Below are 22651 nucleotides of genomic sequence, written 5' to 3'. Positions count from 1 at the left end.
CTTCGTGTGGTGCAAAATACAATCTTTTCCTCAAAGGGATTTATTTAAGAAAATTGGCCCTAAAGTGGGAAAGCAGAAGAAGGAAAAACAATTCAAAGAAGTTATCTAAATAGTGGTTGGCCAACTGTTTGGTCTTTGTTTCAGAAGCAAATTTTCTTCCTCCTTTTGCATCTCCAGAGAGCCAGTGTCATGGAATTTGACTGGAAGTACTCAGGCTGTTCCAAGTCTGTCCATTTCCTCAAGCAAAGCAGAATGAGGATATTTGATTTGTTGTTTTGAGTTGTAGAGCAATTTTGACAATTTTGGGTGTTTTGTGAGGTAGAACAATGTGTTTGGTTCCATGACATGCCACAGTGATTTCCATTCCTGATATTTATTATCTATTATTTTTGGCGTTTTCTACCTGAGGGAGGGCCCTGAAGGAAACTGAATGTGATGGTTTAGTTTCTCTGTGCTTATTCTTTTTACATCATACCAAATAATTTCAGCCTTTAAAGGCGTTAAGAGTTAGAGCTTTATGGATATCATAGTACACATAGTGGATGCAGAAAGACAGAAGCAACTGTGTTACATTCAAGGATTTCTAGAGAGATAATAAGGATTTTTAGACTTCAGCTGTTCATATGTATTCTGTATTCTCATCTGTTCAAAGTGGGGCTAAAGCTCAATGAATGAATCATAGAATCATAGAATCATAGAATCATAGAGTTGGAAGAGACCACAAGGGCCATTGAGTCCAACCCCCTGCCAAGCAGGAAACACCATCAGAGCACTCCTGACATATGGTTGTCAAGCCTCTGCTTAAAGACCTCCAAAGAAGGAGACTCCACCACACTCCTTGGCAGCAAATTCCACTGTCGAACAGCTCTTACTGTCAGGAAGTTCTTCCTAATGTTTAGGTGGAATCTTCTTTCTTGTAGTTTGGATCCATTGCTCCGTGTCCGCTTCTCTGGAGCAGCAGAAAACAGCCTTTCTCCCTCCTCTATGTGACATCCTTTTATATATTTGAACATGGCTATCATATCACCCCTTAACCTCCTCTTCTCCAGGCTAAACATGCCCAGCTCCCTTAGCCGTTCCTCATAAGGCATCGTTTCCAGGCCTTTGACCATTTTGGTTGCCCTCCTCTGGACACGTTCCAGTTTGTCAGTGTCCTTCTTGAACTGTGGTGCCCAGAACTGGACACAGTACTCCAGGTGAGGTCTGACCAGAGCAGAATACAGTGGCACTATTACTTCCCTTGATCTAGATGCTATACTCCTATTGATGAGGCCCAGAATTGCATTGGCTTTTTTAGCTGCCGCGTCACACTGTTGGCTCATGTCAAGTTTGTGGTCAACCAAGACTCCTAGATCCTTTTCACATGTACTGCTCTCAAGCCAGGTGTCCCCCATCTTGTATTTGTGCCTCTCATTTTTTTTGCCCAAGTGCAATACTTTACATTTCTCCCTGTTAAAATTCATCTTGTTTGTTTTGGCCCAGTTCTCTAATCTGTCAAGGTCGTTTTGAAGTGTGATCCTGTCCTCTGGGGTGTTAGCCACCCCTCCCAGTTTGGTGTCATCTGCAAATTTGATCAGGATGCCCTTGAGTCCATCATCCAAGTCGTTGATAAAGATGTTGAATAAGACCGGGCCCAAGACAGAACCCTGTGGCACCCCACTAGTCACTCTTCTCCAGGATGAAGAGGAACCATTGATGAGCACCCTTTGGGTTCGGTCAGTCAGCCAGTTACAAATCCACTGAGTGGTGGCATAGTCAAGACCGCATTTTACCAGCTTCTTTACAAGAATATCATGGGGCACCTTGTCAAATGCCTTGCTGAAATCAAGGTAGACTACATCCACTGCGTTCCCTTCATCTACCAGGCTTGTAATTCTGTCAAAAAACGAGATCAGGTTAGTCTGACATGACTTATTTTTCAGAAATCCATGCTGACTATTGGTGATCACAGCATTCCTTTCTAGGTGCTCACAGACTGTTTGCTTAATGATCTGCTCCAGAATCTTCCCTGGTATTGATGTCAGACTGACTGGGCGGTAATTATTTGGGTCCTCTCTTTTCCCCTTTTTGAAAATAGGGACAACATTTGCCCTCCTCCAGTCTGCCGGGACTTTGCCTGTTCTCCAGGAATTCTCAAAGATGACTGCCAGTGGTTCTGAAATCACATCTGCCAGTTCTTTTAATACTCTTGGATGCAGTTCATCTGGCCCTGGAGACTTGAATACATCTAGACTAGCCAAGTATTCTTGTACTATCTCCTTAGTTATTCTGGGCTGTGTTTCCTCTGCTGAATCATTTGCTCCAAATTCTTCAGGTCGGGCATTGTTTTCTTTATCGGAGAAGACTGAGGCAAAGAAGGCATTGAGGAGTTCAGCCCTTTCTGTGTCCCCTGTTTGCATTTCACCACCTTCTCCTCTGAGTGACCCCACGGTTTCTTTGTTCTTCCTTTTGCTACGAACATACCCATAAAAGCCTTTTTTGTTGCTTTTAACCTCTCTAGCAAGCCTGAGTTCATTTTGTGCTTTAGCTTTTCTGACTTTGTGTCTACACGTGCTGGCTATTTGTTTGAATTCCTCTTTGGTGGTTTCCCCCCTTTTCCATTTTTTGTACACATCCTTTTTTAATCTTAACTCAGTTAAAAGTTCTTTAGATAGCCACCCTGGCTTCTTTAGGCACCTTCCATGTTTCCGTCTCATTGGTATTGCCTGAAGTTGTGCTTTTACTATCTCCCTCTTAACAAACTCCCAGCCATCTTGAACTCCCTTTCCTTTTAGTATTACTGTCCATGGGATCTCACCCAGCACTTCCCTAAGCTTTATGAAGTCGGCTTTCTTAAAGTCGAGAAATTGAGTCCTAGTATGCTTGGCTGCTCCTTTCCGCTGTATAGTAAACTTCAGAAGAGCATGATCACTCGCGCCTAATGATCCTTCCACTTCTACCCCACTAACCAGGTCATCAACATTGGTTAGGACCAGATCTAAAATGGCTGTTCCTCTTGTTGCTTCTCCCACTTTCTGGACAATGAAGTTGTCTGCAAGGGCAGTGAGGAATCTGTTTGACCTTATGCTCTTGGCTGAGTTTGACATCCAACAAATATCCGGGTAATTGAAGTCCCCCATTACTACTATCTCCCTTCCTTTTGCATGCTTGGCCATCTGTTCCAGGAAGGCATCATCTATGTCCTCCGTTTGGCTTGGGGATCTATAGTAAACTCCCACAATGAGGTCACTGTTATTCTTCTCTCCCTTAATTTTGACCCAAATGCTCTCACTTTGGCTTTGAGGTTCTAAATCTTGGATCTCTTCACAGGTATACACATCCCTGACATATAACGCCACTCCTCCTCCTTTCTTGTCTGGTCTGTTTCTTTGAAATAGATTGTATCCCTCCATTATTACATTCCAATCGTGGGATTTATCCCACCAGGTTTCAGTGATTCCTATTATGTCATATTTAGTTTGCTGTACCAGGAGCTCAAGCTCATCTTGTTTATTTCCCATGCTTTGTGCATTAGTGTACAGACATTGAAGTCCATTAATCATTCCCCCGTGTCTCTTATTTAAGGATTTTCTCCTCCCACCACTAGGTCTGCATGCTCTTTGCTCCATTCGGTCTATGACATTTGGATGATCATCTTCATCAATTGATAGACTCCTACCTTCAGGAGCACTGTCTCCCTCCCCCACATTAGTCAGTTTAAAGCCCTCCTGATGAGGTTTCTGAGATTTTTTGCAAAAACATTCCTCCCAACCGTTGTGAGGTGCAGCCCATCGCTTGCCAGAAGTCCATCTTCAAGAAACTGCATTCCGTGATCTAAGAATCCAAACCGTTCCTGTTTGCACCATTTGCGAAGCCAGTTGTTCACTTCCACTATTTTTCCCTCTCTCCCTGGGCCACGTCGTTCAACTGGGAGGACAGATGAGATGACAATTTGTGCATTTAATTGCTTCAATTTCCTGCCCAGAGCCTCGTAATCTCTTTTGATCTTCTGGAGGCTATTGCTTGCAGTGTCATTGGTTCCCACATGAACCAAGAGGAAGGGGTATTTGTCAGTGGGTTTTATGATTCCTTGCAGTCGTTCAGTTACATCTTGGATCTTAGCCCCGGGGAGACAGCACACTTCCCGAGACATCTTGTCAGGCCCACAGATCACTGCTTCTGTTCCCCTCAGTAGGGAATCCCCTATCACCACTACACGCCTCCTCTTAGGTCTGGTCGGGGTTCTTCTGTGAGCTGTCGGTTCCAAGGTCGCCTGGACATTCCCAGAGGACTGCCTTTGCTCCTCGTCTTCATATACCTGATCGACTGTAATGAGGGAGAGATCCTCAAATGGAGTCTGCTCTTCGTCTTCCATGCTAGGGGAAAGGACCTCAAAGCGATTGCGTATTTCTAAACAATCAGAGCGAACCCTGGGCCTCCTACTTCTTTGAGTCACGTTTCTCCATATATCTGGCTCCTGTGTTGGTGAACTAGCCACCTTCTCAGGGGAGTCCCCTGTCTCTTCCTTGGTGGAGACGGTGTGCTCTGTTGCTTCCAAGAAGAGTTCCAGCTCTCTAATTCTTTGGAGCGTAGCTACACGTTCCTCCAGTTGCTGGACTTTGTCTTTTAAGAGGGCAATCAACATGCAATTGCTGCAGGTAAAGCTGCCTGCAACCTTTGGCAAGATGGCAAACATTGCGCAGGAACCACAGGCGACTGCAGCTGTTCCCTCACCCTCCATCTAGGGAACGTGTCGTTGGGGGTGACCACAGTGGTCCTCTATCATAAAAAGTGTGGAGACAGGACAAATAAATCACTCCCAAAAAACCTAGGTCTCCCCCAACAAATGTTTGAGACTAGCTCCCCTAAATCTAAAATATGGATCAAACTGCGCACGCCGCTAGGCGCGCGCCGCTGCCCTAAAGCTCTGATAAGCTCCTCCCACAGCTAATCACCTACCTCAACAGAAGCCCTGCCCCCTCTGACCTTTGCCCAGAGAGAGCAGCTAAACAGCCACAAGAAACTCACACAAGAAAACCCTTTTTGTTCCTTCTTCAGCTGCTGCCCTAAAGCTCTGATAAGCTCCTCCCACAGCTAATCACCTACCTCAACAGAAGCCCTGCCCCCTCTGACCTTTGCCCAGAGAGAGCAGCTAAACAGCCACAAGAAACTCACACAAGAAAACCCTTTTTGTTCCTTCTTCAGCTGCTGCCCTAAAGCTCTGAGCATCTGCTTATCACACTTAAGGTCCTTCTCACTGTTCTCTAGGCAGCACTAATGGAATTTTTGTGACTAAGGGTTATTTACAGTGAAGCACTGTGGGAATATTTCATCTGTGCAAGGATATGCTTGTGCAACACAATGTTCTCTCTCTCTTCTTTGCCCGTGTGCCCCCTAATTCTGTTCTAGGGGTTTCCCCAACCATCTGGAGCAGATTTGGGCTGCACATGTAGGGGAGGGGGAGGTTCAGTAGTGCAAAAGGAGGTCCTTGCACTGATGGAATTGATTAGTTGAATAATTTACTTAGAGGTTTTTGAAGTGGTGCTGCGATTGTTACTGTATTATCAAACAATTAAGTATGAGTGGTTAGGTCTCTGCTTCAAGAGAGTTACGATATACAATTCAGTATGGGGGAGACAAATAGAAAGAAGAGGGAAATGGAGGAAAGAGTAAATGGGGGGAGATGTTGCCACTACAGCTCAAGTTTCCAAGGTGCCAACATTAAAAAACAAACACACACCAGTCCTTACTCACATGCTTACAGTTAAATAGATGTGGTACCAAAGGGAAAAGGAACAGTGAGGAAACAGGAAAACAAGCAAATTCAGGAGCTAATTCTTCATAAAGTTTCATACTACATATAAATATTAAAAGTATCAATGAAAGCTCTTAGTGATGATTAAAAAGGTGCATTTCAAAGCCTTAGATGTGGTTGCAGCAGCTGCTATGTCAGTTCCAGTGTTTGCTCATTGAAGGTCCCGTGGTCAGGAATATATAGTTATTTCAATTAAATGCACTTAGGCTTATTTACATTAGGGTGAGGGCACTGTGATCACCTCAGTTCACTGCCCATTAACTACAGAACACCTTGTATCCAGTTATAGGAATTAAAATGAGGTTATCCAATCTCAGAGCCTCTGTCTATAATCTTTGAGAATTCTTGAAGAAGAGGTAAGGTCCCTACACACTGGAGATGGGCAAATTTTGTCTCCATCTTCAGAAAGGGTAAAAAGGAAGACCCAGGTAACTACTGACCTGTCACCTTGATGTCTATATCAGGAAAGGTCCTAAAACCTATAATAAAACACTTGGTCTGTGACCATTCAGAAAAGTATGCTGTGATTTCTAAGAGGCATATGGGTTTCTCAAAAAGAAGTCTGGCCAGACAAATATAATTTCTTTTATATATATATAGAAATGCAAGCTTGATGGACCAGGGGAATTCGGTGGGTGTAGTGTATCTTGATTTCAGTAAGGCTTTTGACAAAATCCCCCATGATACTCTTGTGGAGAAGCTGGTAAAATGTGTTCTGGATGAGGTAATTTTTTGGTGGATTTGTAGCTGGTTGACTTGCCGAACCCAAAGAGTACTCGTTAATGGTTCCTCATCATCCTGGAAAAAGGTATAAGTGTGGTGCTGCAGGGTTTTGTCTTAGGCCCATTGTTGTTCAACATCTTTATAGACAACTTGGATGAAGAAATTGAGGGGGTGCTCATCAAATCTGCAGATGAATGTAAGATGAGGGACATCTGGCTTGCAGGTAAAAGGATAATGTGAAAAGGAAAGGATAATGTGAAAAGGATCTTAGTAGACCACAAGCGTAACACAAGTCAGCAGTGTGATGCAGCAGCAAAAAAAAAGTGAATTCAATCCTAGGGTGCAGCAACAGAACTATGGTGTGCAGATCAAGGGAAATAATAGTATCACTCTATTCTGCCTTGGTCAGATCCCACCTGGAGTACTGTCTCCAGTTCTGGACACCACAGTTTAAGAAGCTTATGGACAACCTGGAATGTGTGTACCAAGATGATAGAATCTGGAAACTAAGCCTTATGAGGGTGGGCTGAGGGAATTAGCTGTGTTTAGCTTGGAGAAGTCTGAGAGGTGATATGATAGCCACCTTTAAATATCTGAAGGGCTGTCACATGGAAGATGGAGCAAGCTTGTTTTCTCCTGCTCCCGAGGGTCTGACCTGAACCAATGGATTGAAATTACAAGAAAGGAGTTTCCTACAAAACATTAGGAATAATTTTCCAATGGTAAAAGCTGTTTGAAAGTGGAATAGACTACCTCAGAAGGTGGTGCACCATAAGCAGGAGTTTGATGGCCATCTGTCATGAATGCTTTAGTTGAGATTCCTGCATTTCAGAGGGGTTGGCCTGGATAATACTCGGGGTCCCTTCCAACTCTTCAGTGCTGCTTCATGACACTTCAAATAGAGGGCTGTCCTCTGTAAAGTGGCAGAACTGGCAACACAAATGAATGAGCTAGCACAAATCCCAAATTAATGAGCTAGCCACAAAAACCAAACTCCTATTCTGACTCAGCAGGGATGGGGGAACCTCAAACACACCAGCAGGCAAGTATCTGAAGCAGCTCTTTAGCCACCAATCTAGCTAAAACATCATAGAGTAGGGCCTTATCCTTGTATTCCCCAGTAGTTTCTCTCCCCTCACAAGGGATTGTGGCAGCAAACAGTGGGATAATTCAGGGATGTCCCACTATTCTTGTCTTTTATATGTGGGTTTTAAGGGTCGTTAGACACTGTCTGGGCATGGTAGGTATGCATCTTCTCTAGATGCTAAGCTCTTTTTTCATTATTGGCTGTCACTGAGTAGAGCAAGCTCCTCCATGGAATTTCTATACACAAGAAAGATTATTAAGACCTTTACGAATTTAGAAAAGACTGCAGGAAAGTGATCAGCATTCCTGCCTAAAATTTCAGAGAATGCAGAAGGGGAAAACAATTTATTGCCAGCAGCTGAACCTCATTTTCCTCTTGAATTTTCTAGCTGTTTGTTCAAGTAGCACGTATACAAGTTGACCCTATAAAACAGCCTGCCACAGTGTCAAGGAAATTACTAACAGCCTGATCATATCTAGAGCTTAAAGTGATGTGCACAACATATACAAAGGAAAGTGGCACATCTGTACAGAGCTTTGTTCCACTTGACTCCCCAAATTGTTTTTATTTCTGCTACAACTATGACAGCATTAGATGGACGGAAATATCCCCAGGCCTTTCTGGAACTAACCAATGGGCAATGTGTGACCCTTGTTTTGACAGGGATCCCTCTCCATGTTACTGCTAATTATGGCTGCTGTCTTGGTACAAGGGAAGGGGACAGCTCCCAGTTCACATGGCAGATTTTTAACTATGCTAAAAATCTTAGCATATGCAGCATTCTGTTATGGGAAAAAATGCTTTTAATGATCGCCATTCAGGGATTTTTTTTCTGCCGTAACTCACTGGAACTGAGTTCCGGCACCTCTGTAGCATTATGGCACATTGGCACATCGCTCAGTGCTGCATGAGGGAGGCTGCTAGCAGCACTGCAATCAGTGCAGCATGGCAGGTGGTGGTGGTGGTGGTGGTGATGTAAGCAGAGAAGCTTTTTTAGGGGAGATCTCCAAAGCTCAACAGCTTCAGCTGGGTGCTCCCCCAAGTTTCGGCACCTCTTTTTCTAGAAAAAAAGCCCTGGTGCCATTTATATCTCTTCCAAATTTCTGTACGCCAGCGATTACAGAAAACAAACATGCAACTTTGCAACTAACAGAAAATAATCCAACTTAAAATATGCTCTTAATTGGATACATGAAGGGGGAAAAAAGCATTCAAGACTCAATTGTGTTGAGTGATACATTTTAAAAGGACATTTGCTACTATAAATTTAATTTACTATTATATTCCATTTGCCATATAAGTTCATTTGAATGCACTTAGATCTGATACACATGGTACATCTAGTGTTTTGTTTGCTCAAGATCAACATTTAAATATACATTACCACTTTAGAAATTAAAAAATATATAAAAAGGCTTTATGAGTCCAAGGAGATACTAGTTTCTTTCAATGCGTTTTGCGTATCGTAATTGTTTTTGCTAGTAGGTGCAATTCAATCTGAGTTATCTGTAGTGCTCATTATATTTGTTATGCTTTGGATCAAAAGAAAGATAAAACAGATTCAGTTACCAAGCACAGAATGATTTAGGATTTTGTCCGTACGATAGAAGGGAGCTGAAGTTTAGACTTACAGTGAATAATTCTGAGTAGTTTTCTGTGCCATTAGCGGAACAAATTAAACTTTCACTGGTTGACTGCATATACCTAAACAGTGCAGTGTGGGAGGATTATCAGCCAGTTAGTCTTATTGGTTTATTGGCAGCAGAGCAGATTTAAACCAAATTTTCCCATGGCAGAGGTACTGTACTCAAAATTCCAAAAGTTGTACTAAGAAATTTATGAAGTGGTATGAAAGTAAATTACTGAAGAGCCATCAAAGTAAGCATGTTATTAATTGACAATTTATTGACTTCATCCTCAGTGCCAGTTTTTTTTTTTTTAAAAAAGAGGATTAGCTTACAGACTCTGCTTTGAAAGCTGTGTGAGGTCTTCAGTTTAAAATACTTCAGTTAAGCTGTAATTAATTAACTTAATTAAACAAATATTAGTAAAAAAACAAAAGCACACTTATTCTTATAGATCTGGAAAAGCAGTAGTCACGAAATCAGCATAAATACCTAATCGAAAGTGTGAATCTGGATCTGGTTAGGATTGAATGCAACACTGGCTATCTTTGATCTTCTGAGAAACTTGGGACTCACTCAAGTGAATCTTTTGCTGACAGCACTTGACTAATTGCCTTAAATTGCATGATACGTAGCCCCCTAGTTGCTTATGGTTAATAATGTATAACTTGTTCAAACTGCTGAGCTTGCAATTTATGTTGGCAAATTGTTGGAACATGTTTAGCAGTAAAAATACAAAATCTGCTTTCCCAGCTCAGAGGCTTGTATGACTTCATTGTGGCATACATTTTGGTAGGCAATAGTCTACTTGGTAAGACTGAGCTGCCAGCTGAGACCATTACCATGCAGTGATAAGCTTCATGTTGTGAAGGAGCAACACCATCTCAACCATACATCCTCTCCACCATACACCTGAAGTAGCACATTGTGCAGGTGCTGTAAAGGTAAAGGTAAAGGGACCCCTGACCATTAGGTCCATTCGTGACCGACTCTGGGGTTGTGGCGCTCATCTTGCTTTACTGGCCGAGGGAGCCGGCGAACAGCTCCCGGGTCATGTGGCCAGCATGACTAAGCTGCTTCTGGCGAACCAGAGCAGCACACGAAAACGCCGTTTACCTTCCTGCCAGAGTGGTGCCTATTTATCTACTTGCACTTTGATGTGCTTTCGAACTGCTAGGTTGGCAGGAGCGGGGACCGAGCAACGGGAGCTCACCCCGTCGCGGGGATTTGAACCATGACCTTCTGATCGGCAAGTCCTAGGCTCTGTAGTTTAACCCACAGCGCCACCCGAGGCTAATATGTGCAGCCACATAGTTAGAATATTAATTTGCTAGGGGAAGGATTGTGCAAATTGGGCAACAACACCTTGAGATCTCTGCATGGCAGGCACATCATATGTTATGTCAGGTGCCTGCTGAAGAAGAGGACTGTCATTACCATCATGAATCTTTATTACGGTCCAGAGACCCAACAAATCATTACAAAGCAATACACAATTCTTACAGCCTACCTCCAGGATAAACAAGCATTTTGTTTAGAATATAGGGATCATTTGTTCTTGCAACCACCGATAAAAACTTTGCCACTACTAATGTTCTGGCATTTGTCCAGTCTTCCAGTAGGAACCTGACATAGTGAGCCTCTGATTTTCCCGGGAAAGGTATCAGCAAGGGTAGTAACCATTACCATTTATCCACCACACACAATTCTGTTGCTACCTTTTAAACATCAAAACTTCACCTATGTCGAAATGAGTTCATTAGATGCAAGTAGCAGTTTTCATAGAACCATAGAATTCTGGAGTTGGAAGGGATCCCTGTGGTGCAGGAATCTCAACTAAACTATCCATGACAGATGGTCATCCAACCTCCGCTTAAAAACCTCAAATGAAGGAGAGTCCACCACCTTCTGAGGGAGTCGGTTCCACTGCATACCTGAAGGAGCGTCTCCATCCCCATTGTTCAGCCCAGACACTGAGATCCAGCTCCAAGGGCCTGCTGGTGGTTCCCTCATTGCGGGAAGTGAGGTTACAGGGAACCCGGCAGACGGCCTTCTAGATAGTCATGCCCACCCTGTGGAACGCCCTCCCATTAGATGTCAAGGAAACAAACACCAGACTTTTAGAAGACGTCTGAAGACAGCCCTGCACAGGGAGGTTTCTAATGTTTGAGTTTTTTATGTGTGTTTTAATATTTTGTTGGAAGCCACCCAGAGTGGCTGAGGCAACCCAGTCAGATTTTCGGCATATAAATAATAAAAATATCATCATCACCATCATATTCATCATCATCATCATCATTATCATCATAACCACTGTCAAAGAGCTCTTACTGTCAGAAAGTTCTTCCTGTTGTTTAGTTGGAATCTCCTTTCTTGGAACATGAAGCCAGTGGTTCAGGTCCTACCCTCCAAAGCAGGAGAAAGCTTGCTCCATCTTCCTTGCGACTTTTCATAGTTCAAGTACTTAGTTCCTTATTACAATATAGGTCGGATGTCTCAGCATATACTGGCCTGTTATGTATTTTATTAATAGTATTTATAATCCTCCCTTCACTCAAAGGTCCCAGGATAGAAATATGTGCAGTCTAAACCAAGATTAAACAATGAGATCAAAACAGCTTTACACAAAATTCATACTTCAGTTACATATAAAACCAGCAGTACAGTTGTTGTCGTCATCATCATCATCATCATCATCAAACCCCTCCCCCTCTCCAGAAGTGTGGCCAAAGAGGTATATCTCTACTTTCCACCAAGATCACTTTCTAATGTATTCTAATGATATTGTGACACCTCCACCAGATCATCATGTGTTTTTCCTTTCTTTTTAATACTCCTTCTTCTCTGGCGATCACTTGAGTAGCCGAGTAAGTTGTCTTCCATGAACACAGTCTTAACATAAGTGACTGTGGAGGCCAATTCCACAGCTGATGATGATCTCCTCAAGTTCTAGGCAATTTCATATTAATGGGAAATGCATTAAAATAATATGCCTCTTTCTATAACATCAGACTGCATGAAATGATTTGAGAGGTCATTGCAGTCATTACTTAGGAAAACTATGATAGTGTGGGTTAGGTTTTTCTTTTGGAGTTTTGAGATCAAAAAGTTTTCCAATATATTGCAATAAACAAAAACTAAAAATGAAAGAAACCACTAAGTAGACAAAAGTAAAATAAAACTGGCAGACTCTAAATGTTTTTAGAAGGAACTGGACTTCTTTTGTTGAGTTTTGTAATAAATAAACTGTTGTATTCAAGGTGGGGTTAGTTTTTAATGAAAAATAGATCTTGAAAGATATTTTCAAAAGCTTTAGTTTTCCAAAATTTCTACATGGCTAGATATAGATACAGATATATAAGATTATCCACCCAGTTTTCTAATCATCACCAAGCAATTGGGAATGATCCTTATTATCTGTTCTCATTCTCTACCTTCTAGAGTGAAATGTTATGTTGTCAGAAATATTAGGAATGCTTAAAGATAATTGCTGGTCCCATTTTTAGCATTTGAAATCAAGTTTGAAGCTACTTGTAAATGCTGATCAACTGTGACCCCCCATTTAGCCTGAACTATGGTTAACATTGCTGCTGGTATAATGTTTAACCATGATTGAGGCCTTTAGTGGGAATTTGTGCTCCAGAAGATAACTTGTAGAAAAGGAAGTGTATTATCCCATGCCCTACTCACATGGTGCACTGTGAAGAAAGACCCAGAAATGTCCAGAGAAGCAAAACAAGGGGTTAATTGGTTCTTGGCCTTGTATTTCACTGTATATGTGTACAACTTACAGCACAATTCTATATATATTTATTATATTCAAAAGGAAGTCCAATGGAATTTACTCCTAAGAAAGTGTACACAGAATGACAGCCTTAGTCTTTCAAGCTGTGTTTAGGTAACAGGTCTTGATCCTTTCAACATTCATACCAAAGGAAACATTCACCAGCATAAACTTACTACCTATTTAATTTCAAGGAATTGGATATTTTATAGGATACAGAGATCCACTTTAGTTTCTGAATCAAATATTAAAATGTTCACACTCCTAAGCAGTTTCAATCTATAGAGTTATCGAAGCATGCCTTAAACTTAGAAGCAGATGACCGTGGCTAATTTTTCTACCTTACAGAACTTTTGAGAAACAAAAATCATCAAAAGGGGAAACAAGCCCACCATTTTTAAATGGACTACCAAGGTTCTATTTTGAAGTTACAGAGCAAGTAAAAAATACACTTTTATCAGTAATTATGTTAAAGAAAGGCTGGTAGGATACAGTTTAAACTGTTTATCAATTCCACTTTCGACAACAAGTTGCTGAAAGCAATTCCTACAGCTTGACTTAATGATTTTCTGATGTTCACAGCACTGTTTTGTTTCAGAGCCTGGGTCGCAGCAAAAAACTTCCCCCTGCTTTTATCTATTAATGAAGCTACTGTGTACTATGTGCCCCTCTCCCTCTTTATGACAGTCTATTCTATCGCACCCACCCCAGATTCATTACTTCACCCCATTAACAATCCGTGCAGAGTCCTCTGCTAGTTTTATGAGGCAAAACCACAAAATGTCAGGTTAAGAAAACCCTCTCCCAAACTTCTCTCATAAAATACTGACACATAATACATTACCTGTCAAGTATCTGTTTACACAGATTCTCACCGAACTAGCGACATGAAGTTTAATATTAGAAAAGGTGGATAATGAATTGCCTACTGCTTTAAAAAAAAAAAAAAAAAGGCAACTGGACGTAAAATATTTGGTAACTTTCTAATCATAATGCTGCAGCGACCCTTGCTTTAATTAAAGGAAATAAAAAACACCCTCAACACACAGCAGCATGATATGGTCTAGGATTGTGTTCTTCAATTTGGATTCCTAGGTAGTGTTGGAATCATCCTTGACCATTGAGATAAGCTGGCTAGAGATGATAGTTGCAGTCCAACAAATCTAGGGACCCAGGGCTGAAGAACACTAGCCTAGGACACTTTATTCAGAGACAGATGTCTTGTAGGAAGATACTTTAATCATCAGCATTATTCTGAGGAAAAACCATCCCAAATGAATTTCATTTTCTTTTGGAAAGCAGCTTTTCCCACACGTAAGTGAGAAGAGAACCGTAAGTCACATATGTGCACTTTTAATGGACTGGCTGGATGAAAATATTGATATCCCACCTCTTGGGCCTGAAGAAACATTTGAAGTGGTTCACAATATAAATGAAAAACAATACTAAGTACACATACAGGTATACCCTTATATAAGATATAAAACGGAAAAAAATGGTGTTCTGTGTGGCTATGATACATCAAGAGATGCCGAAAGGTTTTCACAGAGCTGTACTGAAGATGATGTGATGTGTGTGCAGATTTAAATTTTAAAAAATAAAGTTGGAAAGATGTAAAATGAATCTTCATTTTTAGTCGCTTGCTGCATTACCTGTGCAAGTGAGGCATACAAAGCAGCGTCACTCCCTCGGAACAACCTGCTATCTAAAGGCACCTAAGGCCATCAGCTTGCTGAATCCGAGTCTGTCTGTCTCTGAATGGGTGACTTTGCATAGGAAACACCTGTGAGCTGCCTTGGGTTCTATGATGGAAGAAAGGTGGGACAGAAACACTTCAGCTTTGGTTAAATCTGTGAGTCTGGACAATTCTAGGTGTCATTTCTCAAGCCAATTACTGCCCTGGTTCCAGAATTTAATACTCCCCCTTTTTTTGCAGAAGGTACTAAAAAAAGTATTTGCCTTTACTTCTCCAGGCAGCCATATGGCCTAGAATTTATTAATTCTTCAATGTCCATTTCAGTAGAGCAGAATTTGACTGACCTGGGAGTAACACAATGGTCTCCCTGTAGGTGTGAAGCATGCCAACAAATTGTCCCAGATCCCCCTATGAGGGGAGTGGAGGGGGGAATAAAGGCAGTGGTTGCCATGGGACAGAGCAAGGTTGCAGGAGAAACTGATGGACAAGATCTGAAAGTGTTCTCTAAACAGGGTTTAAAAAGGCTCAATCGTGAGAGTGGAGCATTCAGCCATATGTTACTTTTCTTGATTCCAGGAAATTTCAGTGGATGCCAGATAGTGTCTTCTGAGGTGTGTGTCTTAGAGGGTGGGGCTGTGCTTGCTAGCCTTACCTTCTGTTGCACCCTCTGCTCCCCCTCCACCAGGTGTTGTGTGGGAAAGTCCAAAGAGGGCACCTTGCTCTACATGCATAGGCTCCTCATGTGATTTTGAATGTTGATTGCGTATGGAGCCCATGGATGAATAGGGGAGCCTATTCCTGCTTCAGACTTCAGCCACCCACTACCCATGCATAGATAGGGAAGGGGACTGCGCTGGCTGGCAAAAGCAGCAAGAGGAACATTGGAAGTTGTCTTCTATGGAGTCAGATCCATCTAGGTCAGTATTGTCTACTCTGACCGACCATAGCCCTCCAGGGTTTCAGACAGGGTTCTCTCCCAGCCCTACCTGGAGAATCCAAGGATTGAACCTGGAACCTTCTGCATCCAAATCAGATGCTCTACTACAGAGCCAAAGCCCCTCTCTATCTCAGGGATAGGGCTAGCAACCATGGCCCTGCTTTTCTTGCCATACGATTGTAACCACATGGGGCATGTTTGCAAATCTGTTTAGCCAGTTAAAGCTGGCAGTGGAAATATACAATCCATAAGGGAGGGCCTGAAAAGAAGGGAAATGTTATCTAATGGCTCACTCCCAATTACCTTAAGGATAATAATGCAAAACAAAAACAAAAAAACCAGCAACCCTCACAACCATCTTATCTCTGGTCATCAAAAATTGACATACTTTAAAAAAAATGTCCTTCTGTATTTTAGGAGTGCCACATACAATTTATGTACAATCCCATAACATTTTGGAGAAATTATATGAGAGGATGGCTAGACTACATTTATTTCTAATGATGGCCCTGATGAAAGACCTTCTCCAAAACGTGTCAGTCTTTGAAATACATTATTTGTGGCATTCCTGAGAACCTTTCTCTCTTTGTTTTGCTGGCTGGTGTAGTTCCCTCCCCACCCCGCTTTTTGATTTCTTCTGTATTTAAAAAACAGCAACCATGCTTCTAGTTTTTTTCCTGGAACAAAACAGAGGAAAGGCTTTTGCAAAAAAAAAAAAAACAAAACAAAAAAAAAACACCTGATCCTAGTTACATATGTTTAATCTTGCTTTAACGTAATTTGTAACTGTGAGCAGGATTATAATAAAAATTTGCAAAGGTTGCAAATATGGAACAACAGGTTCATAGAACAGAGGGTTGTGAATGTCTGAGTTGATCTTACTGGTTATTTTGATATTCTAGATCATTCCTGGATCAGATCTGCAATTGAGAGAATTGTCAGCTTTCTGTTTCTGTGACTATACTTAGCTTCAACTGTTAAGGTCCTGCTCCAGTAGGCAGAGAAAATCCATCTGCCATAGAGGAAACTCCTTATTAGTTCCAAATTATGAAGAAAACTGATATCTTTTCAGTCTTTAAGCAACTTCCATCTGTAATGAACCCTACAGTTCCTTCTGGCAGTCAGCTGGAGTTATAGCTATCAGCTTAATCACCAGATATGCTCCATAGCTTTGACCCTCTTCAGCCCTGGATAGGGCAGTGTCTGTTCTTTGAGCTAACAACCTGACACAGATAAACTTTTCCTTTCTCTGCACCGGAAATCTGCATTAGTCTTAGTCTTAGCCAAGTCAGGTTGTGATTTAGTCATAGTACTCGTCTGTGACTTAGAGCAAACAAATATTTCCCATCTTTCACTTGCGTGCAAACCAAACTTTTTGCGCCATACCTTTTTAAAAAAACAAAACACAACAAAATTACTGTGGTTGACTCCTAGTTATAAAGCTTCCTGGCTTTTTGTACACCCCAATAAATTTGACTAGTGGGTCTTTTTAATACATAATATATTTTCATCACATCCATGAGTAAACTTTCTTTCTTTCTTTCTTTCTTTCTTTCTTTCTTTCTTTCTTTCTTTCTTTCTGTCTTTCTGTCTTTCTGTCTTTCTGTCTTTCTGTCTTTCTTTCCATTTTAGGAACAGTGATCATCACGACTTAATGCAAAGATTGCAGATTTGATCCCCATAAGGGACAGCTGCATATTCTTGCACTGCAGGACGTTTGACTAGATGATCCTCAGGGTTCCTTCTAACAGTACGATTCTATGACTTAGAGGCTTTGCATGTGGAATTGACATAAGTCCTGAGTTAAGATTGTGAAGTAATATGGAAATATCTCACCATCTCTGTGCTAATGGACCTTTGAACTCTTGAGAATCCAAACAGGGAGATTTGAGCACTGTCTCCTGATTTTGAATTCCCCTGATCCTACTAACTGACCCATCAGTGTATATAATGACATAAACAGCAGGCCTCCATTTGCAAATTACAGATGGGAACTTAACTTACCTGGTGGCAAGGATTATTAATGTGGTTAAGAAAGGAAAAAATTAATATCTTAGAATGAAAATGTGCATACCTAGCCATTTTAGCTGTTAAATTGTATGTACAGATATGGAAAATGAAAAACAGCTCTGTACGTGATTTGTGTAAAAATAATTTGTATGCATTATTCTCAGGTTCCATCGCTGCCCCTATTCCAGCCATCCGTTAATGGTATCTTGTCAGTTTGGGATGCAGCACTCAGATAACTGGTTCTATCACTTTCAAGGAACACCATATGCAGTCCAGTGGTTTTTGATGATTTGGGACTTGCTTAGTCTTGTTGAAAAGGCATGCATTATATCTTACCATGACCAATCAATACAGGTTCATATACTTGGCAGTATTTCATGGTGGAAAAGTAGAGAGATCTGGGGGGAAAGACGGTAGAATCTCTTAACCATCTACTGTGATGTTTTTATGTTGCCTTATAGATCAGTTGCAAACACACACAGCAGTGACTAATCCCAGGAACATACTTCATCAGGATAACATCATGACTGAAACTCTGAGGTAGACATTAAGATGTGAAGCTGCCAATATATTTTGTTGAGAGGAAAATCCTATACACACTGGAGACATAGCTGGACACTGGGTGGTCTTAAATATAATTCTTCCGCGGCATTTTAAAAGAGGGCTGTTTGGTAGGCCATAACCTTAATGTTTTATATTTACTTCTTTCTGATGAGCAGCTTTATATATTTTTTTCATTGAGAAAACCCAAGGCAGTTTTCTGAACAAATAATTAAGGTAACTATAGTACAGTTATTATTTTTCTTAAACGTTACTGCCCCCATATGGACACAATGATGAACATACGCTAGCAATGTAGGTAAAGCTTCTCCCTAGGTTGCATGGCTTTAAAATGTCTACTTTAAAGTTTTAATCCAGACAGATATAAATTAAGTTTGGGTGATTAATGGTTAAATCAAGTTGATCATGTCTCCAGACTTTGTATTTGTGTTTGCCGTAATTACTTGTTTTCTGACATACCAAATATACTTCAGTACTCACCTAAACTGATTGCACCTGCAATTGCTTAGTGTAGTTTACTTTCCATAAAACTTACTCATTTTTGTGTACTGACCATCTTTCCTTTCTGAGGATAAATTTATAATGGGTTTTGAGGTGTTTAAGGTTTGGTAAATGCTTTTCATGGTAACTTGGACCCGCAGTAACTACTGCGTTACTTTCATAACCTGTAAAGCCCAATTAGAGGTGGCTTCATAAACCCCTGAAATTGCAAAGTCTACCCATCCTTACCTTTAAAAACATTTGTAGCTGCATCCATAGAATAGAATTGCTGACAGTTGCCAGACATTTCTGAATGAGGCACACGCAGTTTGCACCTCCCATTATTTTCTGGGATTCACTAGATTGTTATAAAATTTCCAGGCTTGAAATAGGTGGGGTTTAAAGATTTTTAACAAGCTATGTGTGCGTGCAGGGATTATAAGGTTTTAATAACATTAAAATTTACTGCTACTACCACAGCATTTTTAAAGTGGAAAGCTAAAGAACAGTCATACTTATTTTTAATCAGTTAGAAGTACTGCATGCCAAGTCAAGTGTTCTTTATTTATTTCAAGTAGTTCATTCACTGAATTCTTTGACTGTCCCAGAGGGCTCAGTGTGGAAAGGATGTTTACAAGTACAAAGTCAAAGTTATACACACTGCCTGCTCAACTCCGGTTTGTTTCATGTGCTGTGGAATTGGCTGTTCTTTTCAACTTCATAGCTGCATTTTCGAAGACAAAAAGCACAGCTGCATTTCAGAATCGGCAAATAGTTACAAATTCTATATTTTCTCATACTTTTTGCTGTGATCAATACATTTCAGTACAGGAATATGGCATTGACAAATTTAAAGTAGCCTATATGTTCAGTCTTGGCAGAAAAGAGTTTTCTTCATCTCTAGCTGTGTCTATTAATGCACCAGAACTATAATCTTCTTAAAGCTCACTTGGAAATGATAATGTGTGTGCCACCTTCTACATTTATAATGTTTAATGACAGTGTAATTCTGTTTGTGCCACTGTTTAGAAATTTGTCCATAATCATCCAGCATAGGAGGTATGCACATTGATACATGCATCTAGATTAATGTGTATATCATATTGATGTCTCCGTTTGATCATGGCCAGCTTTAGGTCTGGTGCCTAAAGGTGTACAATGAAGGTGCCAGTCAAACCTCCTGGGGAGAGCATTCCACAAACAGGGAGCTACTGAGATCTTGTGAACTGCCCTGAGATCTTTTGATGAATGGCGGTATATAAATATAACACATAAATAACAAGTAGTAAATAAATACTTGTGTTGCCACCATCCAGACCTCTCATGGAGGAGGCACATGAAGAAGGGCCTCAGATTATGAGGGTCCAAGTGTGAGTAGGTTTATATGGAGAGAGGTGGTCCTTAAGGGTATGGTGGCCCTGAGCCATTTAATGCTTTATAGGTCAAAACCAGCACCTTGAATTGGACCCAGCAACTAATTGGCAGGGAGTGCAGTTGGGCCACGATTGGTGTAATAGGCTCAAACTGTCTTGCCCCAATGAACAACCTAGCTGCTGAATTCTGCACCAGCTGAAGTTTCCGAAACGTCTTCAGAGGCAGCCGTACGTATAACACATTGCAGTAATTTAACACCGAGGTTACCAGAGCATAGACAACACTAGTTAGGCTGTCCCTGTCCAGATAGGGGCGCAGCTGGGTCACGAGCTGAAGCTGGTGGAAAACACTTTGCATAACTGAGGCCACCTGAGCTCAAGTGACAGCAAAGGATCCAGAAGTATCCCCAGGCTGCATACAACTCCTTCAGTGTAACCCCATTGAGAGCAGGCAGATGGTAAGGAGTGAGTTGTGTGTCATCCATATACTGGTGAAACTGTCGCGTATTCCACGCGGCGCTTTCAGCGAAACACTAAGAGTTCCAGGTTTTTCCAGTGCAGTCTTTTTAATGTGAGCTATATACAGGCATTTACAAAAGAAACAGTCCATACAGAGTACTTACAAACGAATACTCTCCACCACAGCACCACAACACTACAGCACAACCACCACACCCACTGTTAAACAGGCTTTCCTTTTAAAACAGGTGATAGCCAATCACACTAATCACACTCCTGCTGAGTCACTCTGACCCAGCAGAGTATTGCATCATCCTGTTGAAGCCTGCAGACTTATCCAGTATCCTGCGAATCCCAACAGAAACTGCACTCCAAACCTTCCAATAGTTTCGTATACAGTGGTACCTCAGGTTAAGTACTTAATTTGTTCCGGAAGTCCGTACTTAGACTGAAACTGTTCTTAACCTGAAGCACCACTTTAGCTAATGGGGCCTCCTGCTGCCGCCGCGCCGCCGGAGCACGATTTCTGTGCTCATCCTGAAGCAAGGTTCTTAACCTGAAGCACTATTTCTGGGTTAGTGGAGTCTGTAACCTGAAGCGTATGTAACCTGAGGTACCACTGTAAATGTTTAAAAGCATGGGAGACAAATAGAACCTTGTGTGGACCCTACAGCATAGCCACCATGGGCCCGCAGAAGTCCCCCAGTGTTACTCTCTAGTAGCGGCTCTGCAACCAAGACTGAAGCCAGGCTGAAATGGGTTTAGATAACCCATTTCATCCAGGAGAATTTCACTGAACTAGCACCACTCTCCAGATCACTTTCATGGATGATATGTCTAAAACCATTTGGACTTGTCAGAAACATTTTGATGTCTGAAGTGAAGCAGCAGACAATGTCCCCTAGCCAGTCAAGGTGCATAGTAACTGGAACATGACATTTTCTGTAAGTTAGAGCAAACATAATCTACATTACGCTGCCTCTTGCTTTTCTTTCCAAAGGACTGAAAGCATGGCTTTACAAAACCTACATATACAAAAGTTCCACCTATCACTGTGTCTGGCCAGCTTGTGCAAGGCAGCCCATGAGAGAAGGTGGTCATTGGGCTGAAAAGGTTTTAACCACCCTTGATTTAAAGCATTTATACTCTTGTCTTTTCTTAATAGAGTGCAAGGCAGCTAACAATAATTAAAATAATGAAAAACTAAAAAGCAGCACACTTAACTAAAAAGATAGGAAGTGCAAACAGCCATTCAAAGCAAATTAACCAAACTTGTTACAGTAAGTTAAAAGCAGTTTAGTGAGAAAGCTATTATTGCTCATGGCCCAAAGCCCAAAAAAGAAGATTTCTACAATCCATCTGAAGGACATGAAAGAGGGGACAAGATGAGCGCCTTTGTAGGGCAGTTCCAAAGCCCGTGTACAACCAGTGAAAAGGCCTTATTACTCCAACTTGACATACTGGGTATGCCAGTACAGTGGTACCTTGGGTTACATACGCTTCAGGTTACATACGCTTCAGGTTACAGACTCTGCTAACCTAGAAATAGTGCTTCAGGTTAAGAACTTTGCTTCAGGATGAGAACAGAAATCGTGCTCCGGCGGCATGGCAGCAGCAGGAGGCCCCATTAGCTGAAGTGGTGCTTCAGGTTAAGAACAGTTTCAGGTTAAGTACGGACTTCCGGAACGAATTAAGTACTTAACCTGAGGTACCACTGTACATACAGTGCAAGGGCATCCTTGAAAGTAGTCTTTAGAGAACAGCAGGGATATCAGATTTCTTTTTTCACAGAAAACTTTATTATTGCAGAAAATAATTTAGTTTCTTATATTATGCATAGATGCTTAACAGGAGAATTGTTGATTTCTGGGAGTGGGGGTGCGTTTCCTGGTTTCAGAATGAAATGCAGGCACATTCCATTGAAGTCTATGGCAAAACCTCATGGAATTTTGATTCTTAACATGATAAACGTGTGTGTGTGTGTGTGTGTGTTTGTGTGTGTTTGAATTTTCATGCTGTATAAGAGACTCTTTAGCCTCTGCTTCAGCTTCAGCTATAACTGAAAATTATCACAGTACTCTGGAGTATCCAATTGGAAAAGTATGCTTGGAATGTCAGTGTT

The 22651-nt window shown here is 41.4% G+C and overlaps 1 protein-coding gene across 11 annotated transcripts in view; it reads left to right on the top strand.

Annotated features, from left to right (window-relative positions):
* Positions 1-22651, top strand: part of VPS13B (vacuolar protein sorting 13 homolog B) — a 357629-nt gene that overhangs the window by 119319 nt on the left and 215659 nt on the right. For 3 of the 11 annotated variants that reach the window (XR_013393870.1, XR_013393871.1, XR_013393872.1), the window contains exon 20: positions 18118-18196. The exons of the other annotated variants lie outside the window; for them this stretch is intronic. The gene's annotated coding sequence lies outside the window, so the exon portion shown is untranslated. The remainder of the gene's footprint in view (positions 1-18117; positions 18197-22651) is intronic. 11 annotated transcript variants of the gene reach the window in all.

Source organism: Podarcis muralis, chromosome 8, assembly GCF_964188315.1.
Source record: "Podarcis muralis chromosome 8, rPodMur119.hap1.1, whole genome shotgun sequence".
Lineage (NCBI taxonomy): Eukaryota > Metazoa > Chordata > Lepidosauria > Squamata > Lacertidae > Podarcis > Podarcis muralis.
Note: the sequence above shows the minus strand (reverse complement) of the source record. Positions and strands in the feature narration are given on the sequence as shown.